The sequence below is a fragment of the Lactuca virosa genome, chromosome 9 (assembly GCF_052849685.1).
Source record: "Lactuca virosa cultivar CGN04683 chromosome 9, Lactuca_virosa_CGN04683_v6, whole genome shotgun sequence".
Taxonomy (NCBI): Eukaryota; Viridiplantae; Streptophyta; class Magnoliopsida; order Asterales; family Asteraceae; genus Lactuca; species Lactuca virosa.
In genome coordinates this window covers 166773935-166783001 of record NC_136434.1, presented here as the reverse complement: position 1 = coordinate 166783001, position 9067 = coordinate 166773935, and the positions used below count along the sequence as shown (strand labels likewise).

Genomic DNA, 9067 nt, shown 5'->3' with positions numbered 1-9067 from the left:
AACTTCAACCTTTATTGGTTAGAGATATTAATCTAAGTGCAATAACTACATAAGCTCTCCTAGATAGATTTCAGGTGCAGGCTGCAAAACTTATTATGCCATAAAAACTAACAGATTACCTTTCATACCTCATGACTTTTCACTAGGAAACGGGAAGCCACAAATATATTATAACATGTGTTGGCTCAATTAAACATTTGAGCTCGCATTGGATCATCCCACGCAACACTAGCAACTTAAGTTAAAACTATTACTAGATTCAATTTTTAGATTATTATCTCAAATCTATTTCTAAAATTTTTAAATTTCCAAATTTTTATCAATTTACTTTTTTCGACCCCCTACCCCACACTTATTACATACAATGTCCTCATTGTATGCATAAAATAAAGTAAAAACAAGAAAATGGAGAAAAGGGAATAGACTCCCCTGGGGTAGAAGTGGCGAGATCGAATTCTTCATGTGTGGATAACTTGAACATCTTGAACTTGGACTTCTTTAAATGTGGAACTTGGATCTTCAACAAATAAGATATGTAAATGTGCCGATAAAAATTTGAATCCAAGACTTGAATCTTCAATAAACGCGGTGTATAAAAATCTTCAAAGTATAATAGGACAAGGTGGGAAAGCATACGCCACATTCCATGGTCGAGAAAATGAGTCATAAGCAGCTTCATAATATTTCCAATAAAGGAAATAGTGACCCATGAAAGAAATATACAATAAAGGTCTTCTTTATTGTTGAAATTGTTGACTCACGACGTGAGGTTTACTGTCCACGACGTGATGTCGGATGAAATCGAATTCTGAAATCGTTGATAACAGGCTCACGACGTGAGAGATAAGGGCTCACGTCGTGAGAACTGGGCTCACAGCATGCAGTTTCGCCAATTCTTCTTTCAATATGTGCAATGCAAACTTTTGTCTTAACAAATTAAGACCCTTCTTAACTCTATATTTCATAACTCCTCTCTAGACTTGCTTCTCTCGATTAACCCCACACTTATCTAAAATTGCGGGTCTCGACTATTGACTCTAAATATCCGGCTAAACGTGTATACGCTCTCATATCTCTAATTCTCCGTAGTCGCGTTTTTTTCTTCTTTTCACAAAATTCTGCCAATAAACACCCAAAGAAAGTATAAAGAAGAAAGATAACAATCAAAACTAAGTTTAAGTACATAATCCAGCAAACCAAAATAAAACAAACACACTAAAATAAATAAACAAGACAAAAATAACATAAAAGGATAAAGCTAATCATCCTCCTCCTCATGCAATCTGCTTCCTCCGGGTCCATCATCTCGTCGCATCCATAACTCCTCCCATGTCGGAATGTAAGGACACTGGGGCGGTATTGTAGGAGGTCGCACCACATTCATATGTGAAAACATAGTTTCAAGAATTTGGGTGTTGTAGTTCACTCCTCCACGAAGATTGTCCATATATGTGCCCACCCGACTCTAAAACGGGTCGGTAGGTACTCCACCCTCAAATTGTGGAAGTGGATGTTGTGCTTGTCCCCTTTCTCCACAAGCTCTCACATTCTTTCTCCCTCGTGGCCGCAGCTGGTGTTCGGGTTGATCATGTGGCTCCATATCATCATCAATAGGAATGCTCCAATGTGAACCCATGTTGACTACAACATGCATAGACTCCAAATATCCCATAGAGAGATCATCTTCAGGCTTACATGCCAATTTCCTAGTCAAGCGTGGTGTAATAAGACCATATGATCTTGCTAGGCGAGTAATAAAATGGACCCCATTAATAGGGCTACCAGCTCGGGAAATGGCAGCCTTGCTACCCAAGTAGCTAGCAAGATGGTACAGGATGTTGCAAAAGACATCTGGTGTAACAATGCTCCACAAGAAAAATAGGTTCAAGCTTTTAACCTTATCCACATGTCTCTTGTGGTTGATGGAAAAAGTAATCAACCGATGAAGAAGTCGATGAATCGGGGATCGTATATGACTCTCCTGCGAAACACCCGAATGAAACACCCCATTGGCAATCGTTCCCCAAAAATCATATCCCGATACACCCGGAAAATATTCTCGAACCGCGGATCTCAAGAAAAGTTCAAAAACTGGTGACCATGTCTCGTGCTCCTCATATATCTCCATTCTCCATGCAAATCCAGCCAGGCTACATTCCCTAAATTCGCCACCGAGGCGAAAAACCAAAGACCGCGAGTAAGACGGATCAATAGTGGCATCTTCAAAAGAAACGGAGGCGAAGAACTCCACACACAACTCTTGGAAAACTGGTGTAACATCCCAAAATTCAAGGCTGAAATTTTCATTTTTAAATAAGTTATTATAAAACCAAAAGTATAAAAACATCCATAATAACATCCCATGTCAAAACCAAAGTAGAAATAATCAAAACATGTTATCATAAAACAATATCAGAGTGTAATCCCCACGATCTCATGTGCGGAAATATAGTGTGATGCGCTGCGATCGAGTCGGCTCCTTTCCTTTGAAAACGAACTACCTGAAACCAAAACTAAAAACCATAAGCACAAAGCTTAGTGAGTTCCCCCATCATACCACACACCATACAATAACATACTGTCAGGCAATTCTGGGGTGCCTGACCTACCCATGTCAAGCCATTCTGGGGTGCTTGACTTACCCAGGTCAAGCCATTCTGGGGTGCTTGACTTACCCGTCGGTCTATCTCAACCGACTACTGGGGACTATTTCACCCCCTACCACTACCACATAATAACATAACATAAACATACTGCCAGAAAATTATGGAGTGCATGACCTACCCATATCAAGCCATTCTCGAGTGCTTGACAAACCCTCGTCAAGCCATTCTGGGGTGCTTGACTTACCCTGGTCAAGCCATTCTGGGGTGCTTGACTTACCCGTCGGTTTATCACAACCGACTACTGGGGACTATTTCACCCCCTACTACTACTAACACATATAACAGAGCATCATGGCACATAAAGCATATCGGATAGTAGCAAACCTAGATAATTATCACAAAGACAATCATCTAGCAAATAACTCCTACTAGTGGGCCGACATTGTGGCCGTAGACCCACTTCTACTGGAAGGTAACCCACCTCACACTGCTGAAGTCCCGTAGACACAATCCCAGCTGCTGGTTGACAGATTCTCGAACTGTCAATATCAAACATCACCCAATTAATAATTGGGTCCCAACACAAAAATCATAAGTCCATGCTTGGGGTAAAAGACTACTTTACCCCCATCTTAGCTTGATTCAAGCTCAAGGCCCAATCCAAAGGCCTAAAGGTCAATCTGTGAATCAAGGCCCAACATAAAATTGGGGCCAAACCTTTACATGGTCTCACTCTAAGGCCCAACCATTTATTCCAGTCCAACTTTTGACATTCTACTGGCCCAATATCATATAATCATTAAGGCCCAAAATATGGCCCATCTAAAATTGGGCCCAACTCCTCATATGGGCCTTACCTCAAAGCCCATTAATTATTCAAGTCCATTTGCTTGATCTTGGATGGCCCATTAATAACCTAATCATTAAGGCCCAACAGAAAGGCCCAACAATAAACCCAAGTGGAATTAGGGTTTCACATAAAATGACGATTAGGGTAAGTGTTTCTCACTTAACCCATTAAGGACTTAATCCATTAAGTCCATCACTCTTCTAAATAACTCATATGGTGTGATTGGGCTTAATACACACTTCCATTCCAGTGGACCAAGTGTCGGTCCCGATAAGTCCAAGCCCATAAATCCAATATTAGGGTTTTCTAAACCCTAATTAGGGTTTCCAACCCCATCTTAGCCCAATAGGCCCAATAGCTAGGTCTTTTGATCAATTAAGGTTCATTAGGCCCATTAGTCACATGTTTGGGCTTTTAAGTCAATTAGGGATTCATTGGGCCCATTAGGGTTTTAGTCCCTTGTCCAAACATCCCAAACGAGTCACAACACAAACGAGGCAAACCGCCACCCGACACGATGGCCGGTGGCGGCAGAAGGCGGCAGCCACCACCCTACGGTGGTGGTTTGAGCTTCTTTCCATTATTCTTCTTTCTAGTTACATTTTACAATGCTAAACTCCAATAATCACACACACACACTAATACAAATACATATAGACAACAACCTAGTGGTGGCCGGCGGTGGCACGTGGTGGTGGCCTTCTTGGTTTTCCGGCTAGACAAGACACACATACAACCCCATAGAAACCAGAAACAGTAATAACACATGAACACACACCCATAAATACACCCACAGCCATCTCTCACGGTGGCTAGTGGCAGCGGAATAAGGCAGAAACGAAAGCCACGACGGCGTAGCGGCGGCAGCGAGATAGCGACCACACACACACACACACCACACTCGAGATCTGAAGGCAGCCACCCACCCGGTGGCGTTCATCGAACGGCAGCAACGTCGCTCTTGACCGACGGCGGCGACACTGCAACCACGGGATAGGGTGGTAGCAGAACAACGTTGGGCTAAAGGTTCATACCGGAGGCAACGCGACTGGCTGATGATGATGGATGGATGGAGTTTCGACCGGTCGGAAAATGGATGAGGTCGGGTGGTGACGGCTATCGGTGGCGTTAACGGCTTCCATTGGCGGCAGCGACGATTACAACCTTCACTTCGACGTTCCTTGCTCCAACCTAGGTCACCAATGGATCTCCCGGTCGATAGGATGGGGCACGACGGTTGGTTCGGTGGTTTGGGTCCTTGTCGTCGGTGGCTGATCGGAAACAACAGGGTAGCGACGCCGGTGGGGAGATATATGGGTGGAGAGATGGTGGCGGATGAATATGTTGAGTATTAGGGTTAGCGTTTGAACAATGGGAAGGCTATATACCCGGTTATGAATAAATTTCCCATATTTACATTATCAGCCCCTCCAACCTAATTCCTTTCAAATAAAGCCCATAATTTACCATTTAAACCCTCAGCATTAAAATCCTTTACATCTTAGGTACAAAATTTACCAAACAGCCCCCAATATCTTAATTATGACATATTCAGCCCTTCCACCTCATTTCCTTTTAAATTAAATCTAAATAATTACCACAGAGCCCCTGTCTTCATAATTATTTATAAACCGAGTCCGGAACTTACACTTTTAACCCCCGACTTCTAAAATTGTGACAATTAGCTCTTCGAGACCATCCTTTATATATAATTATTTATTTTAGGGTTACTATTCGATCATTAATTTTATCTATTTAATTATTTAATAAACGGGGTGTTACAACTGGCTCCCTAATGGAAAACAAATTCCTCCACCCGTTACTGGTGAAAGCAAAACCATCCATAGAAAAAGTCTTTATCAAAAACGGAGCCATCCTTTCCATTAGCCCAACTTCTCCCAACCACACCCAATCAATCCTTGGGGATATGGAAAATTCTCTGTTATGAAGCCATCCCAACTTGTTGGTGAAATTGGTGACCACACACGCATGCATGTCAACGGGAATTTGATATAACGGGTGGCGGGTAGAAACATGTCCTTGAAATTGCTCATTGAACCTTCTTGAATCCATTTCCTGCAAAAACAAATAAACAAGAAACAACCAACAACCAACAAGATACACAAAACATTAGGCAGGTCAGTAAAATAGAAAGGCAGAAAACCCAACACTCACGTCGTGAGCCTGAAGCTCACGTCGTGAGTTCGTAATCGACAGTTTAATCGGCCATATAAGGAAGTGAAATCAGACTCTAATCATTGTTGGGGTTTACTAACAAGTCGATTTTAAACACATTTTAGCCACATGCAGTAAATAAATCGTATTATCAAGGCATAAATTTTGACATTCTAACACATCATAAACCCTAACCCCTAAATCAAATAAATCGGTCAAACATTTTAGCACTAAGAGTAGGAATTGTTTACATTAAATTGGAGATTACGTAAGCAAGAGCGTAGAATGTGGAAGACAAGGCCGAAATCAAGCGTGGGGGACCAGAGAAATCGAGTTTCGTTCGTGAATAAAGAATAATGGTCAAATGCTCTTCTGATTACTTTAATTTGTGGTCCCGTATTTTTGATGCTCACGTCGTGAGCTTTATGCCTCACGTCGTGAGTATGGTCTGGGCTGAAAATTAAGGACCATTTCAAACTACCACGAGGTGGGCTTTTGGTCCACGAGGTGGTGTCGAGGTTTTTCATATAAAAGGTCCATTTTACTATAAAATTTTAATTTATCTGACCACTCAATTTTTAAGGACCCCACACTTGATTCTAACTATGTTCTAAAATAGTTAATGGATTTTGATGATTGATTATCCTAACAATCAACTAAAAATGCAAAAATTAAACTAAATGCAAAACGAAAAAAAATCGCAAACCAAGCTCGGGCTGCCTCTCGAGAAGCGCTTCTTTTTGTTGGAGTCATGAGCCGGACTCTGTGCCTCCTCACGTTGAATTTGTTGGAGTGTCCATCACCAACTGTATCTTTTGCTCTTTCCACCTTATTTTGTACGCTTGAACTCGTCTAATGTAGGCCTTCTTAGATTTTTCTTTTTTAACTTTCACATCATTTTCTTCAAGCTTTCTCTTAATCCCTTTATAAGCAATTACTTCAAAAACAGTCAGAATGGCTGCCTCTCGAGAAGCGTTTCTTTTTGTTGGAGTCATGAGCCGGACTCTGTGCCTCCTCACGTTGAATTTGTCGGAGTGTCCATCACCAACTGTATCTTTTGCTCTTTCCACCTTCTTTTGTACGCTTGAACTCGTCTAATGTAGGCCTTCTTAGATTTTTCTTTTTTAACTTTCACATCATTTTCTTCAAGCTTTCTCTTAATCCCTTTATAAGCAATTACTTCAAAAACAGTCAGAATGGATGCTCTACGGGTACCATCTTCTTATCACTGCATCGGTGTCACAAGATGAGGTTTTGCTTTTTATTCGGTCTTTAGCTCTACGGGTACCATCTTCTTATCCATAGTTAGTCTCTTTTCATTGAAAGTAACTTCGTCCTCATCACTTCATACCAAGTCTTCACTTTACATACTCACCCAAGAGGTTGGAGTTTTATAAGCAATTACTTCAAAAACAGTCAGAATGGATGCTCTTGGTTTGGTGCATTTGACTTGTTGAATCTCTTCTTCCATACGCTTTTCCAATTCTTCATGTTCATTCTCTTTATATATGTTGAAGACTTCACCTTGAACATCATTGCCTTGAAAACCATCTTCTACTCTAAAAAGTTGCTTCATCATCTCCAACTCTCAAAATAAACTTGGACTCGCGAATGTCTACCAAGGCCCTAGCAGTATTTAATAGAGGGCGACCAAGAATTATGGGCACATTTGCATCTTCCTTCATGTCTAAAATGACAAAATCAATTGGCAACACGAATTTCCTAATTTTTACCAAAATATCCTCCATGATGCCCCTTGGATGCGTCACTGAACGATTGGGAATGTGAATTGTCATTCTTGTAGCCTTCAAATTTGGAAGATTTAGCTTTTGATAGAACGAAAAAGGCAGTAGATTTATGCTAGCTCCAGAATCGGCTAAAGCATAAGTCTTTGTATTATTTCCAAATTCACACGGAAGAGTGAGGCGTCCAGGATCTCCCATTTTCTTTGGCAACTCTCTCAATATTACTTTTGATCTTTGCTCACTAAGAATTAGATTGGAATTTGTTTCTAGCTGCTAGCGAGTATCGATTAAGTCTTGTAAAAACATGGCATATTTAGGAACTTTAGATAACGATTCAATGAAAGGAGTATTTATTGGAATACCCTTCACTTGCTTCATAAATTTTAAATGCTCCTACTCCAGCAGATGGATATTAGCTCGTGACGGATTCGGAAGTGGTGGACGATAGGCTTGAACATCACTAAAAAATTTCTGATCAGACCCTCCCCACGTCGTAAGCCTTGAAGGCTCACGTCGTGAGTTCGATATTTCAGCAACATTTTTCTCTTCGAGACGTGACTTCTTCGAGCTTGGTCCGGATTGATGTGGGTCGACTTCAAGTGCTTCAAGGAACTCAGAGATGGTATCCTCTTCAGTTTCTATTACCATTACATGCAATTGAGGCTTTTTCTCGGGAGTTAGGTGAGATAATCTATCATTTACCAAAGTGGTTAGTTGACCAAGTTAGGCTTCGATATTTTTAATTGATGCTTGCTGATTCCTCAGTAATGCTTGCTGGTCCCTTATCACTGCATCGGTATCATCGTGCCTTTTTCTCGGAAGCCTCCATAAATCTATGTAACAAAGACTGACGATCAACTTTCTTTTCAGGAGGTGGTTGTTCTTTTTGGTATAGGCCTCGGTCAGTCTGCCTATATTTTTCTTCTTTCTGCTTCTTATATTCTTCATATGGTAACCACTCCTTCTTTTATTACTTCCAATTTTCGTCATACTTATCTCCACTTGAGTAGAAAACTTGTACTTTTCTATTTCCATTATCATCAAAGTAGCAGTATTTGGTCAAGTGTGGACCATTGCACCTTTCACATCCAACTCTAATTGAATGAACTGACAGGTCCATCTTTGTCATTCTCCGGTCCGTAGTATTTAGCATGGCTAGTACAGCAGCCATGTCTTCAGAATTGTCTCCGCCAATTCCCTTAGCTCCATCATGTCTTGGATTGTGGTACTCACGAGAATGCTTTGAGAACTCTACTATTAACTCCTTGATTTCAGCTGGATTTTTCTTCGTAAGTGGTCCTTGAGAATCAAGGAGTTGCCTCGTCATGACATTCACCCCGTCATAAAAGATAGACACTTCTTGTTGTATGTTAAGGTCATTTTGAGGGCAGTTTCTTAGTAATCCTTTATAGCCCTCCCATGCCTCATAAATCGACTCACCCGGTTGTTGATCAAAGTTGGCTATTGCCTTCTTGAGTTTAGCTATCTTTGATGGTGGGCAAAATTGTTCTAGGAATTGCTCACGCATCTGTGCCCAAGTAGTAATTGCACCGGGTGGAAATGCTTTCAACCAATCTTTTGGAGCTCCCTTAAAAGTAACGGGAAGCATCCTTAACAAAACTGTCTCTCTAGGAACATTTAGGACATTGAAATAGTCTGCAATGTCATTGACCTCATCTAGGTGCTTATAA

The 9067-nt window shown here is 41.1% G+C and overlaps 1 non-coding gene across 1 annotated transcript; it reads left to right on the top strand.

Annotated features, from left to right (window-relative positions):
- Positions 1-8749: 8749 nt before the first annotated feature.
- LOC145141634 (small nucleolar RNA R71) lies at positions 8750-8856 on the top strand. Its single transcript, XR_013722828.1, has one exon. It is a non-coding gene; the product is annotated as a small nucleolar RNA R71 (small nucleolar RNA).
- The last annotated feature ends 211 nt before the right edge of the window (positions 8857-9067 follow it).